General features: G+C 35.1%; 1 protein-coding gene across 1 annotated transcript in view; it reads left to right on the top strand.

Moving 5' to 3' along the window:
• The window catches only part of LOC128015601 (leucine-rich repeat-containing protein 7), a 125610-nt gene that overhangs the window by 11654 nt on the left and 97578 nt on the right, over window positions 1–16378 (top strand). The window contains exon 2 of the mRNA XM_052599570.1: window positions 5872–6146. The gene's annotated coding sequence lies outside the window, so the exon portion shown is untranslated. The remainder of the gene's footprint in view (window positions 1–5871; window positions 6147–16378) is intronic.

Here is a 16378-nt window from a genome sequence, read left to right as displayed (position 1 = left end):
TGTTTTGTCCATACAGTGAAACACAACGAAAGTTAATGGGGTGCGAGGCAACACTGTCTTTAGTTGTAAAGACCATATATATGCAATGAAGACAGAATTTTCATTTTTGGATGAACTATCCCTTTAGCAAGTAGAAATTTAAGACATTTAAGGACAAAAATTACATTGTCTGGCTCAGTGGGTTTGCAGCATTTGTGTGACTGACTACATGATGCCTGATGGAACCTGCTGGGTCATTTCCCAACCGGGAGGATGTGATTTGTAGTTATAGTGTTTCATTCTGGCTGACGTTCATTTTGTCCTCAGGAACTGGACCTGAGGGAGGAACACAAATAAAAACCATAAGAAACACATTTGCTTTGTTTTTTCATTATCTAGTTTTATTGCCTGAAAGCTTGACTGTATAATCAAGTCTTTCCTTAATTCAAAGTACAATTTTTCACCATGTGCTGACAAAATGCAGGGGCACCAGAAATAACAAAGTAGGCCAGAGGAAGGCATTCTGGGATGCTTAAACACCCTTTGGGTGCCATCAAAAGACTTTGGTCTAATATTACTCTCTTGCATTGCTGCCTGTTTTTCTTCTAAATGAGTCTTGTGATATTGAGGGTTAACAGCATCTTTCAGGCTTCAGTCCCTCTGGTTAATATCTCATTTGGCCTTAGTCGATCTATTAGGAGAAGTACCAAGCAAACAGTAAATGAAAATGTAAAATAATTCCGAATGAATTCATTTTGAAGGATGCACTGAAAATCACGGATTATGCATTATAATACACAGGTTAGAAAAATGCATAACATATGGGTTCTGATTAAAACACGCCTCTTCTTAAAACACAAAAATGCTTCAGGCAGGTGCAGGGGATGGAGCTCATGCTCTGTGAGAGGCCATATGGGCTGTGTGATGCCTGGAGGTGCTCTCCTTCAAGTGACTCTTCACGTGGCAACTCCACTTATCCTCAACTCTCTGCCGTGGGCCGTCAGCATTAGAGGCAGCTATGATTATGCGTACCCTGTTGTGCTTCATAATAAACATTCATGATGTGTTTTAGCATTTGCTAATGTGTAGCAATGTTGATGGTACATCCCAGAAACCATCAGAGGACCTTGGGGACAATTGCTCCATTTTCCTCTGCCTTCTCTTTATTCATTTATCTGATTTATTTGTGCCATGCCTGACCTGAAGACAGATTAGCCATCTTTAAATGAGTGCAAGGTGCTTCGGAGAACATGTGCTTTTGAAAGACGTATTTGCATTTAAAAGATTTGTCCACTCTGTTCAAATCATGTCAGATGGTGTTTCTTTAACTATGGGCACTTTTGACTCTGTTAACTTTTAATGTCCCTTAAAAATCACTAGTTAATTTAATTTGCTTACTAATAGTAAACTATAGAATATTGGAAATGAATGCATTATATTGGAATTCTTTTTTTTTTTTCAAACAGGTTTATTATTATTTAGTAAAAGTAAAACCATATATATTTTTTACATGAAACAAATGTTAACTGAAATATATATAAAAGCTTAAAATTATGTTAGCGCAGATAGTTTAATTTAATTTAAATTATAACTATTAAAATAACTAAAACTATAACTGAAATATAAATCAATAACTATATAGACAAAAAAACAACAATAACAAACAAACAAAAGAAATCACCTAAAATTATCCTTGGCAAGACAAATAATCAGCCATTTTTATTCTAAAAATGCTTAAAATATGATTTCCACCACCATCTTTTCCATCACACAATGAATTTTATTAGAACTGAGATTCTATTTCTTTTTTCTTTTTAATTAATATTATGACTTGATTTTGAGCTTTCCATTTTCCATTTTCATTTTAAAGTTTAGTAATTTTGCAGTGATTTTGTCATTTTATTAGTTATGTATCCTAATCCTATTTTCATGCCTTTTGAATAATTTCACCAAAGTAAATACATAAAGTAGTTTTTTTTCTCTTTTTGATATATTATTATAGTTTTAAAAATGTTACAATATTTGTTATTTTCACAATATATTATGACTGATTTCAGCAGTCAGAGAAACATTACTTTTATTGTATTACTTTTTATGTATTACTTTGCATTCACAAAGTATCCGTAATAAATCTAAATGAATTGAATGTTTTCAGTCCACGTATCTTTTCTGTGTAGAGAATGTCCTCATGATTGAATGGAGGTTGGATTCCACTTGGTATTCTGCCTCAGATGTTCCCGTTAAGTTATACATCATCATTTGTAGGATGGAGACTGGGCAAATGACCTTAAACGTTGCTCTTCCATTAAACAGAGCGATTGAACCTGAGCTTGGCATGTTTAAATGCTGCTGTTTGCCATACTGCCCGAATAACAATTCTTTTTCCCAACATTGATCGTTGGCTGTGGGCTCCCCTCAGGAGATGTGATTTAATTACACTCCGTCCTATCTCTTGGTAAAGGCTTTTTCATCAGAATGCTCCCGCTTGCCATGGGAATCCATAAGCATGAGGTCACTGGCTTCACTTCCTGCTGAGCAGATCTGGACCTCAGGTGTCGGAAGATATAGTTGGCATTTAGCAAGCGTGCCAAGCGTACACCTGGAACTGTGATTTTGCTGTTATGATGACCATGTGATCTCCATTCCCGTTCAGTGAAATCCCCTCCATTATTTATTTTGCCTTTGAGTTCTTAAAGGAATAGTTCACCTAAAAATTTTAATTAAATATTCATGGATTCATGATGGCAGCACGGTATTTGTGTGTGTGTGTTTTAATGTCCTTTATTAGTTTAACTTTTCTATTTTAAATGGACTGTTTACATCCCAAAGCGTCTCATTTTAGGAATGTTAGTTTATTATCTGTTGTGTTGTTATATGTGTCATGATACACTGATATTTTCCCCTTCAGAGGCCTGTTAACTCAAATGTTGAAATGTTACAACTAGATCGTAAAGTCTTGAGAACCAGATAAGTGAATGAATATCTGTTTTGAACTGGATCAGGTTCATAAATCACACTGAATGATTCATTCACTACTCAACTGAATCTCTAGTGAATCAAGTTCAAGTCACTGAAAGTCAAAGCAGTCATATTGTCAGCTTACTGGAGGAAGGATTATCAGTAAATAATGACTTAAATTTGGTATGTTCATCATATAAATCTAGAGTGTGGCTTTAAAAAATATATATTAATATATGTTGTAGTGCTAGATTCATATGGACCACTTTTATTGTAATTTGGAAAATATGCAAAAGACCTGAATGGAGATTCTTCAAAATATTTTCTATAGTCTTGGAACTATTCCTTTATATTGCTACAATCATTCTACGACAGTACCACATGCTTCTAAATTTAACATCCACTCATTTTTTTACCTCGCCTAACATAAATAGTAGATGCTTTTGTGTTTTGTTTGTATTTTTGAGGGCATCTTTATAAATAGTTGCACCACCATGGCAGGGTATTGCTGGCATCACTCACATAATCCCCTTTATTTTTGTGCTGAGGTTGGCAACGATTTTCTGCAACTCCATCTCTAATGCCTATGAGTCATGCTTCCTCATTTTGAATGTATGTTTAGATCCATTGACTTGTTTATACTGAGAAATTGTCAAGCCTTCTTTTCCTGTTATATCCATAGTTGCTTTTTAGCTGTGCTCCCAGGGACCCAAGGCACATGTCTTGAGGAATGATATTCTAGTGTTGCAGAGGGATTATGTGATGTCCCCGAGTTGTGAAATTTGACTAGTGTTAACAATTACATGTACTGAGGAGAACTGAGATCGGTTTGTACTCTGGCACCCTGTGAGTCATAACACAACACCCGCTCTGCTTTCTGCTTCATGATTGTATGGGCAGTGCTTTGATTGGATGCAGTAGAAATCATGGGTATTGAAGAGGCATAAATGCATTGTAAAATTCATACAAGGACACATATTGTGAAATACAGTTATATTTGTGATCCCAAACCAAAGGTTTTGATTTTACTTTTGATTAAACTTTTAAGAAATTATGATTTAATTGAAGTAAATATTATGACATACATTAATATTAGGGCTATAAAAGAACTAACTGTGGTTATATATTTTTTTATTTTCTTGTTTGAAGGAAAGAAAGAAGAAAAAATTGTGAAATATCTGTATATTTTTTTTAAAAAAAAATGCATAAACATTCATAGCAAAATATAAATTATCGTTCCAAAGTTTTGGTTCTGTAATTATCTGTTTTTATTTATTATTATAATTATTTTTAATAAATGTAATATTTTTATTCAGCAAGGATGCATTAAACAGATTTCTGTTAGAAGAATTTGATAAGAAGAGTTCTTACATATCATTTACTGTAAATGCGGCTCTTCCGAATGATCAGGTTTTCTACAAAAATATTAAGCAGTACTGTTTTTAACAATAATTGATGATCATTGATAATAATAAGTAATGTTTTTGAGCACCAAAACATCATATTAGAATGATTTCAGAAGGATCATGTGACACTAAAGACTGGAGCAATGGCTGCTGAAAATTCATTTAATTTAATTACATTTTAAAATATATTCATATAGAAAAATATAATTCTTTTAAATTGTAATAATATTTCACAATATACACATTTTTTGCTGTGTTTTTGATCAAATAAATGCAGCCTTTTGAATGTTAGCATCAGATGCTACTTAGCGAGCCACTTTTCTAACCCTCATTGTAGCTTTATTGTGTGACTTTAATAGTATTAGTGTTAAAGCTTAATTATAGGCATTATTTTTTTCCTAAAAAGGAACACATTTCTGGTTAATTGTCAGTGAATGGGCTGGCAGATGTAGGCCAAAAGAGTTAAAAAAACATATATTCTATTAGATTTTTAAGATGTAATCAAATTGAATGGGAAAATGTTATTATATAACTAAATATGTATATCAAAAAGTCCGATTTATTGTTATATTTTAGCACATTGCAGGAAAAAAAACAGTGCAGTGCAAATATATAACACAATCAGCAAGTGATGTAATAAATTACAGACAATAAATACCTACAAAAACTATAACGTGTTGAAAAAAATGCACATATATAAAGCCACTCTCTGTTTTATAGTGTTAGTTTTATATACACCAGATATTATTTTAGGTACACTTACTCATGCAGTTCCTTAGCTGTGATTTACTGCTCATCATCTTATATCTCTGAGAGCAGTTTTGCCCTGCAGCAATAAATCTGTTAACTTTAATAGGGAGCTGTTTTCACATGCTGATCTTAAAAGCTGTTCTGTTTGCCACCAAAATATGTTTGTGGCAGTGCTAAATCACATGGAAATGATTTTATGATTTATATCCTAAACTTATTTAGAAAATATATGGGCTGGATCTTGGACCTTGACCCATATTTCCTCAAACCCAGTACTTTTCAGGTCAACATGACATCAAAATGGAATTCGGTTTGCAATCTTAAAGGGATAGTTCAACCCAAAATGAAAATTCCTTCATCATTTGCTTTAAATCCACTCTAAAATGACTTCAGAGACTGAAATTGTAACTAGTGAATTAACTTGACTTCACTCTACATTTTTTCTCCTTGAATATCCTATTTCACTAGGGGGGAAAAAAACATTGCAATATGCATGTCAAATGGTTTACTTGTCTAAATGCAAAACCTGAACTTTAAAAAAGAACTTTAAAGAGACTTTAAAAAAGGACTTAGTTCACAGTTTGCAACTATGCCATATACAAATTATACTGAATATGTGTTAATTAGGAGTGCTTTCTCCTTGCTGCAAACATGTAATTTGTTGTTATGACTCTGTTTATTTTTACAGAAAGGGTGAGAGAAGGGTGACAATTTTGCATGTAAAGTTTGAAATGGTTTGCTAGGAAGAATAACAATTTCTCATATCTGTGTTTTGTAGGTGTATCTGGAAACAAGTGGCAGCCTCTTTCGGTCAGTGCATCAGGACTGAGAGTGTAGCATGGGCAATATAACAGGATATGCCATCAGAGTCTACTGGCTGGCAGGATTTGGACAGGAGGCTGATGATGAGGAAAACGTGAGTGTTTGCACACAAATGAACTGGGTGGCTGTCTGTTCCCACCAGTGATAATCTACACAAGCCCGGCCTGCTCTGGGAGTCTCTACAGAGAGTGGCCAATAAAATCTACAAAAGGTCATCCCATTTCTACTTTGGTAAGTGTGAAAAAACGCAGAATAAAAAAAGCAATATATTGATAATGACCCTGCTGGGGCTGTCTGCCTGTGCTTTTTTTTTTTCATAAACGTAATGTTCTTTGTTCTGTTTCAAATCAGTGGTTGGGTTTGTATGCTTGAAAAAGAATATGAATGAGGTTTGATGGAAATAGTACAGTATATCAAAAGTGCTGTGGTAGTGCTGGCCTTTGTTCTGTGCCTGTTACTGTTGCCCTTCCTGCACAAGTTATGGCTTCTATCATTACAATCCAAATGGCTCCATAATTCCCTGAGGTCATAGAGGTCTGTTGAAAGGTTGAGTAGACTTTTGCAATGGGTTCACTGAGCTTTATTGCAGTCTGGATGTGAGACAAATAATGCCATCATTTAACTTCTTGCCTTGCCCTGCGATCAAGATTGGTAACAGCTGGACGCAATTGCCCAACAGTTTCGATTTGGGGGCTATAGACTATTAAGTTTTGTAGCTGAACTCCACTGAATACAACAGATGGGTGAGAATAGAAATGATTACTCTGGACAATTCTGGATACATTTTTATTTACTTGTTCATTTATTTAATTAAAGCTGCTCTTGATGCATTACATACTCTGTGATTTTGCGTTACTTTTGACCATTTCATCATGACATACAGACAGGAGCCTTTGTCTATACCAAAGGAGGGGGCCTCTTCCCTCTAGGGAGGTATTACAATTGAAAACATAAAGAAAAGTTTGACTGTTTGGAAACACCCTGTATATGGTATATAATGAGATGCCACCTAGCATTCGGGAGATCTTCTCGCGGGGAACATCTCGGCTTTGCTTCTCTCTGAAAGTCTACCTTCTGAAAACAAAACCCAGAGACTGTGTTGTTCCTCAGATCCATTGCAGATGAAAATACACTACACTCTCAGCTATTCAGCAAGAGGTTCTCATTGGCACCTTCTCTTCTGTTAGCTTTGGTGAAGAGAAGAGAGATGTCAGGTTGGAACAAAATCATGCTGAATTCACCATGCTTTCAATTTTGACAGAAATTCTCCTGAATCGTTGTGAGACTATACTGCTGAGGTTTTTGTTGAGTCATGTATGCTCTGACAGACTATTCATATTACAGTGAGTGTATTTACATGTGCAATCGTACACCAATTATGCCTAAGATTACAACAGTCTAAGCTGTATTCAATTATCAGGTGAAGGTTTCCAAGTTTTTTCACCTATTTTGCTCTGCTTATAAACGCCATCATCCTGCCTTTTTAATCAAAATGTACATGTTTTGTGCACATATCCATTTAAGTTGGTCAAGACTGCTTATTTTCTCTTTGGAGGGATAGTTACCAATAAAAGAAATTTACCCTGTTATTTACTCACCCTTAAGTCATCCTATGTGTATATGACTTATACGACCTGAGCTGTATAAAAAATGTCCTGGCTCTTTTGAGTGTTATAAAGGCAGTGAATGGTGGTTTACAAAAATTAACACCCGGGAGCCGTGTGGAGAACTTTCTATGTTGGCTGGACACAGTTTTTTGGGCTTCAGAATCTTACCTCCTATTTACTGCCATTGTAAAGCTTGAAAGAGCCAGGACATTTTTTTATATAACTGTATTCGTCTGATAGAAGAAAGTCATATATACAAAGGATGACTTGAGGGTTTGTAAATCATGGTGTAATTTTCAGTTTTGGGTGAACTATCCCTTTAAGAGCTGAGGCTACATGTTGCTAATGTGATATTTGGGACAGATTGTTTCTCAGAATGCTCTAATTGGTTGTACAACAGGTGTCAATCTAGCCAAGAAAAGGCTTATCAAACCTTTACTTCATTGAAAGAACGCTGTTAGATCACTTATTGTCCAGGTCGACTAATTACATTTCTGATTATGAATGTGGTTAAAACAGAATATCATCCATCTGAGCAAAGTAGCCACTCTTTTATTTATTTAGTTATTATTTTTTAATTCAGATGTTGAGTGTTTATCAGGAAAAAAAAAAGAAGGGTAGAAGGTTTATCTCGTCCAGATGGGGATTTCCTGGCTCTTGTCCTGTTGGCCGTTGTGCTGATGGGAAACCACATTATGGAAGATCCAAAGTGTAGACTATTGGTGGGGTAACTGGGTAAAAGCAGTGAGTTAGAGGGAACAGCTAAAAAAATTGAATGCAATTGATCAAATTCCCACCCATTCTGAATCTTCATCATAATCCAGTGAAAATTCAGACAGTAAGGTTAAGAGCTGTGTCACTATTGGCTGCTCAATCACCGTACAGTAATTACATCTTTAGTCATTAACAGTGTTGCTGAAATGAATGTGAAATACTTCACATAGTATTTTGCCACCAATTCATCTGGCATTTGGTTAAAGCTGGCCAAATTAGGTAGATGTCACAATAGACACTCTCTCAGTCTCACCCTTAAAAGAACATTTATTATTTCACCTACAGTTCCCTTATAAGAATCATAAACATGGTTTGCACCATACTGCAGTGTGTTTTAAGTGGTGAACTGGGTGCTGAAAATATAAAACCAACAATATTCAAGAGACATTTGGAAACCAATATTGTACATTTTTCCTATTTAGCCTAATTCATTTTACTCATTCTACATAGTGTTGTGAATAGTTGCCCGAAAATGTCAGAATAAAATTCAGGAAATGTGTTCACTCTCAGGCCATCCAAGATGTAGATGAGTTTGTTTCGTCATTGCATCAATTAGTGTGTTGTGAAGTGAAAAATTGTGTTAATCCATCAAGACATATTTATATTGTGGCTTCCGGCAAGCACCATTTATTATCTAAAAAAGTCCGGAGAAGTTCTGAACCAATATGCAAATATTTTGGTGGATTTTGATGTGAGAGGATAACAGGGCATGGACTTTTTCACTCAAGGAAGTGTTATTATGGATTATGGTATTTTGGCCAGAAGCAATCATTTAAAGTGAAAATATCTTTTAATACTAGATTTGTTTACTACAAACACACAGCTTTCACTTCATAAGACGTTAATAGATGGGATGGAGTCATGTAGATTACTTTTGGATCACTGTGATATTTTTATGAGCTGTTTGAGCTCTCATTCTGATGGCAATGCAATTCACTGCAGAGGATCTATTGGTGAGCAAATGATGTAAGGCAACATTTCTCCAAACCTGTTCTGACATGTGGGCATCCAGGGAACTGTCCTAAGTTGGTTTAGATCCTATCTAACAAATATAAGTTTTTCTGTCAAACTTGGTAATTTTTTTCCTCGCCAACCCAACTCTCTTGTGGAGTGCCGCAGGGGTCTATTCTTGCACCCATTCTTTTCTCTCTGTATTTGCTTCCTCTGGGCTCCCTTTTCAGAAAGCATGGTGTATCATTTCATTGCTATGCAGATGATACACAAATTTATTTGCCTCTGAAACGCAACAAAGATTCTGCTCTGAAATCTCTTTTTGCATGCCTAGAGGACATAAAAATGTGGTTTTCTCAAAATTTTTTATTGCTGAATCAATCCAAAACCGAGGTTATAGTCTTTAGCCCCCATGACAACTTTAATTGCAGTAACATTCTGGATTACCTTTCTCCAACTTCTTCTTGCACTAAGAACGTAGGTGTTCTCTGGGACCACGACCTCAAATTTGAAAAACAAATAAATGCGGTGATTAGTTCTTGTTTCTTCCAGCTACGTCTTCTCTCTAAGGTGAAATCCTCTCTTTCTGAGAAAACCTTTGAGATTGCTGTCCATGCGCTCATTACATAATGGTTTGATTATTGCAACTCTCTCTACTATGGCATTGCCAAACACTCAATTGCTCGTCTCCAATTAGTATAGAACGCTGCTGCAAAGTTCATCAAAAGAAAACCTAAATTCGATCATGTTTCTTCTATCTTAAAATCAGTGCATTGGCTACCTGTGCATTTTAGAATTGAGTTTAAAATTCTTCTCTTTGTTTTTTAAATCCGTAAGCAATCTGGCACCGAGCTGTTTGTCCGAGCTTCTCTGTCCACACAATCCCACACGAAACCTGAGGTCTGGTGATCAGAGACTTATGGCTGTCCCAAGATCACGGCTAAAGAAAAGATGAGACAGAACCTTTGCGATTGCCAGGCCTAGGCTGTGGAACATTGTGATATCATGTCATGAAAGTGTTTTTTATTCATTTGTATTATTATCTTGTGTATTGTTCAGCACTTTGGTCAGTATCACTTTGGTGATACTTGCTGTTTTTAAATGTGCTATATAAATAAATACAAACTTGAAACTGATGAAGAAACAAACTCATCTACATCTTAAATGGCCTAGGGGTGAGTACATTTTACTAAATTTTCAGAAATTTTAATTTCTGGGTGAACTACTCCTTTAATTGTAATTCAGTATTTGATTTTTTATAACGATTTTGTATGGTCTGAGTTGGTCGCTAGACCATGTTAGCACATTTTGGACTAGCAACAAACGAGCTAACATCGAATTTCAGAAAGAAAGCATTATGCAGTATTGATTCTACAACAGAAATTCCAAGATATATCATGCAGCTTTTACAAATGTTCCTTTTCTGCTACCACTTCAGAGATAACAGTTAAATCGTTTGAGGTCGGCGTGTACTGTTCTTTGAAGGGAGATCAGAGAGCACATTGGAGTTTCAATGTCTATATTCACAGTTTTTTTTTTTGTTTTTTTTTTTTGTGCTGTGTATAATTGTGATATAATTTTCTTTATAAAATAATTATTCATTATTAATAATATGATAATAATAGCCATACACACACACACAAAATGTACACTTGCACTGTCACCTGTGGTTGTCATGATCATCCTCTGTAGCTCTTTTCTAATTGGTTATCCTGATTGGTTATACTAATTACCTATACTGTTTCACTATAAGGTTACAACACTCTCCTACAGATAAAGATAATAGATAATATATTAACATCTCATTTTTGTAATGATACAATTTTGAGTATTGCAGCATTCTTATGCAATTATAATGATTCCATATACTTATTTTATACACTACTTATGAATATGACAGGTCCCTGCTAGCACTTAGCCTATAGCTTACGTGTCATTTGTTACAGACATGTTTCAACAATGGTCTTCAGACTGTCACATTTTGATGAACCTCAAGAACATTTCCCCATAAATAAATGGTAATTATGATGGCATATCATTTACATTTATTCATTTAGCAGATGCTTTTATCCAAAGCGACATAAAAAATGAGAACAGTGGAAGCAATCAAAACCAACAAAAAGAGCATCAGTTATATATTAATATAATTTATAATTTATAATAAAGTTAATATCAGTTATCAATATGACAATAATTTGATTTCGATGTCATGAAATTTAAAAGTATTTTCTTTTTATATGCCCCCGGTTTATTTATACACTCTAAAAATGTGTAAAAAAAAAAAAAAAAAAAAAGATCAGAACTATAATTTGCTATAAAAAATATAAAATAAGAAAAATAAATCAAATAAAATACAAAATATATTTTAAACCATAAATCCAGGTCATGTTTTGTAGCTTTAACATATACTGACAGCCATCATAATCTAAAGTTAACCAATTAACATGAATTTACTGTAGCGTTTTTACAGTATTTAACTGTTAAAATAATTTTTGAGTGTACTATCTAGTGACATGATTGCAGTTTTGAAACTATTGTTTCATTTGAAAGCTGCTTTACGACATACTTGATGTTTGACTGTGTCTGCCGAACACTTTGACTGAAATATTCGCTTGAGGACCAGAACTTGTGTTCATTCTTGACAACAAATTTCAAACGAGAAGAGCGAAAACTTTTTACGTTGAAAGAAAATGCTGTTCCGCTCCCACTCAGAGGTCAACCTAATTACATTCAGTCATATTTCTAAAATGACTGGATTCAGGGCTGGCAAAGATGAAGATGCCGTTGAGTCATGCTAATAGATCAGACGAACAGAACTCCCTCCATGGTCTTATGTAGATCAGCGGGACTTGTTGCCATGGCAACAGCGGTAGATGGAGCATAGCTACACCTCAACAGCGTGGACAGGAGAAAAGGTTGGAGTCCCTGTAGAGATAGTGTAGTAGGTGGTGTAACACTAGTTCCTGCAGTCAGCCCCCCTTCTTCCTCTCAGACACCCACTTTCAAGACTAACCAGTCTCTGTGTCTGTTACTTCTTGTGAGTAAGGACTCATATTGACTCTTCTCCTGATCTGTCTGTTGATTGACACATTATTCTGATGTTTGAAGTCAAATGAGATTCTTAAACAAAGGAAATTCATTAAAGTCAAGAAATGTAATGCATACATGCATGTCATGAATCGAGCTTCTATTTGGAAGGTCATTCATTTTTCACTCTATCTCAGTGTAATCTCTTTTTGTTGCAGGCATGTGTTTCTTATCATGGTAATTAAAAAAGTTGGAGGGCTGTGTAATGCAATCACATAGGGTAATAAAAACCATCTTTGGGCCATGAAATAAAATGTGCACAACTTAAGCTTTTGAAATGGCTCAGAAAAAAGCTAATTGTGTTTTTAACATTACGTAATTCTCATATCTACGGCTAGATGAGATTTGTATGCTTCAATCCTGTTCTCCTTCATATTGTCTCCATGACATCCCACAATGTTTCCATGGTACCATGAATACCTAAACCTTTCAGCCAGGTTCAGATATGTAAACCAGGTTCAGTTCATACCATTATAACAGATAAATAAATAATTAGTGCATACAATTAAAATATTCAAGTTAACTTACAAGGGTTTTTCAGATTTGGCACTTATATGTACAAGGGGTTGTTGTTGTTGTTGTTTTTTTTTAAGTAAGATTTTTTTAATTTCTTTTTTAAATTTAAAACTAGCCAACTAGTATTAAGCTAGCTTGCTTGTTATAAAGTCACCGTGTTAACTGTTTTAGAAACTCCATTTACATGCCTTTATGATTTTTTTCCCTTTTTCATATTTTCTTTTAAATATCTTTTATGTGACATTAGATTTTATTGTTGTACCATTTAGACCCAGGATTTCTATGGTAAAATATGAAAATGCAACATAAAATATTAACATTTTAAAGCCAGGAGTGAACTTATCATAAAACATTAGTATGAAAATGATTTACAAATATATTTATGCAAATTGTGACTGGCCATCAGTGGCATCATTTAAACCTTTTTCCATCACAACTCAATTTTAGTCACATAAAAATAAAATAAAAAAAAGCTACCTTTATCACAAAATTCTGACTTTTTCTCAGAATTTTCCAGTTTACATCATAATATAATCTCAAAATTATGAGAAAAACATTTTGACGTAAAATAAAAAAGTCAAAATTTCCCTTTTTTTTTAATCGTGTGGCAGAAACAAGCATCCATACAAAAAGTGCTCAGAGTTCAAGAATCTCTAAACTCTGAGTTTTGTTCTCTCTGTGTTTGATGATTATGTGAGAGTTAATTGAGAGTTTTCTCATCATCAGCACTCCTGGCTGAGGTTTCACACTTCCCGATCTCTTGCTGAGGCTGGCACTGTCTCAGGACTGCTGGTGAGGCCTGTGGCTTGCTTGTCGTCAAACCTTCATTATACCAGCATGGCAGCACATATCCAGTCTGTCACAATGAGGCAATCCCCTGTGCTTATCTGAGTGGATATAACATCAAGTTGAGGATCTCAGGACCTGAACAGTGTTGCTTTCCGTGTGTGTTTAATGTTATGTAAGATGAGATAATGCATAGTTAAAAATAATTGCATTTCATTTAGTCAAGAGGATCCCTGTAGTTTTTACATTTTACACTGGGGAAAGAATGGAAGGATCATTTGAAATTAAATACATTCAAATCTTGCCCATTATTCTTATTCAAACGTATGAATTTGAAAGCGATTTTATCAACAAGGGACCATCTCTCAGTAGCGGAACAGATACATTTCCCATGACACTCCATGTTCTGTTGAAAATGGCTTAAGAGCTGATCCAAAGAAATATCTTAAATGATTTATTGCATCATGGTGCATCACAGCAGTGGTCTTTGAAAAACTCTAGATATTCTCTGTTGCATAGAAAAAGATGTTTGCTTAGCATATTACTATTTCATGAGTGTGGTAGGGCCAGCAAGTCACCACGTGACACATGACGTGTGAATGCATGTAGTAATAAAGTGTGTAAAAATAGGGCCTAATGTGCTGTGTTAATGTGAAGGAATTTTCTGTATTGGTTTTTCACAGGGGTTGTATTTTGAATTACACATTATATTAAGTTTGAGGGTTAAAGGAAATGTCTGTAAACGTTTCCTCTATACTGTTTACTTCTTATAGAATCCAGGGTTGTACTGTGTTTGGCTGCTGAAAGGGACATTTTGTATAAAATATCTGATTAACATTACAGTTTCCCTGCTGACTGGTTACCAGCAGATTCGTCATGCTCATTCAAACTTTGAAAAATGAGTTGAGCCAAAACATTGTCTTTGATAATTGAGTTTTTTGTGGTTCGGTCATGTAGTTTAAGAAGTGTTTGTCTTAAATGATGTGGTAGAAATCTTGAATGTCTAAATTTGGTCGGTCAATGCTTTTCTGTACATGGTTGCCCTTTAACTTTGCGTTTTTAGTGTTTTTTAGGGGTATATTGTGATGATCGGGGACCCAGTGAAATGCAGGAGACGAGAGATCCAATAGCAGTAGGGTTTTAATGGGTAATCCAAAGAGATAGACAAAGAAACAAACTGGAAAGGAACAGGAACAGGAACAGGAACAGGAACTCGGAAGACGAGGAAACTGGGTAACAGAAAGAAAGGACTTCATGAAAACAAACAGGTGGCGTTTCTCAATGTCAAGGATACTTCTTTGGTAGGACTGATCCTTCCAAGTCACTTCCTTCAGAGGCTAGGTGAGACTCCTCTTTAGCATACGGAGAACACGTAAATGGAACAGGCTAGCAAGTGCACGTAATTGCGTCATTACGTCAGTGAAAAGGTCCGTTTGAATAACGCTGTGAATGGTATCATTAAATTACTTTGGACAACTAGTTATTTATAAAATAAATGCCGATGACACAATTGTTAAATGACAGGTCCAGTTCAGTTAACCATTTGTATTTGTTTAATTTACAAAATCAATACGGTAGTAATTTGTACTGGCATTTAAACGTCAAACTTGACTTAATATTTACTACAGTTATAACAAATGTTTGGTAACGTAAATAAAAACCGTTAACGCTCCGACTACGTTAACGTTCGACATTTTGTTATTTTTTGAACTAACGTTAGATAGCAAGGCTGCGCGCATGGGATTGAGGGTGATTTGAGAGTGTGAAGAGCGCGAAGGATACACATATGCATCCTTTCCTGTGTATGGGATATTCTTCGAACGAAGGACTCAGTCCTTGGTTGAAATTCCGAGGATCCTCGATATTGGAACAGTCCTTCGACGGATGTCGATGACGTAGCATCCTCGAAATACTGGCTTCCGAGGATCCTTCCTTGACATTGAGAAACACCTAGGATAAGACTGGTTAATATAGGGAGGATAATGACTAACAAGTGAAGACAGCTGAGTGCAATTAACAGGAGTGCAATTACTGTGATGAAGGGACAAGGCTTTGTGGGAATTGTAGTGCCTACGGTGAGGTGCCTATGGGGAAGTGAGACCACTAGTGGAGACTCAGGGAAACAGAGACCAGACAGCGTTACATATATTTGCATCACTTATCACATTTTAGTTCATTGTTATCATACAGAATTGTATTATATTTCCATCTTGATGGATAATAAAGCTAATGCATGTGAATTAAATGTTGCCTTTGCTGCTTAAATGATGTTTATGGCAGAATTTGTGCCACAATTCAGCACAAGTGAGTCCTTTGAATCATTCACTCAGCCAATTTGTAAAATTGAAGAAAAGGAAAGTTGTTCATGATCTAAAAATGTCTTAGTACTCTTAATGAAATGACACATCTGTACAAATCTTCTAAGAAAGAAGTATTCAAGCACCTTACAAAAAAAACAAACCAACTAAAACACTGTTTCATTCATAAACAAAACACTACTGTGTGCAGCCTGCTTTAAAACATTAACACTATTTTAAATAGCAAAGAAAATAGGAATAAAAACATGTATGACTTGTAGTGTCACTCTTAACAAGTTTGGATTTCTGGGCACAATAAAAGTACATCACGACACGGCCATACGATTTGAATTTATTCTTATATTTAAATATTTAAACATGTTCATTATCGTTTTATCATTGTGCTTGTTGAAAAACCAGTCTACAGAGATGTTTTATTCAATTA

Source organism: Carassius gibelio, chromosome A6 (genome assembly GCF_023724105.1).
Source record: "Carassius gibelio isolate Cgi1373 ecotype wild population from Czech Republic chromosome A6, carGib1.2-hapl.c, whole genome shotgun sequence".
NCBI classification, from domain to species: domain Eukaryota; kingdom Metazoa; phylum Chordata; class Actinopteri; order Cypriniformes; family Cyprinidae; genus Carassius; species Carassius gibelio.
The sequence above is the reverse complement of the archived record's forward strand: the minus strand, read 5'-3'. Positions and strand labels throughout refer to the sequence as shown.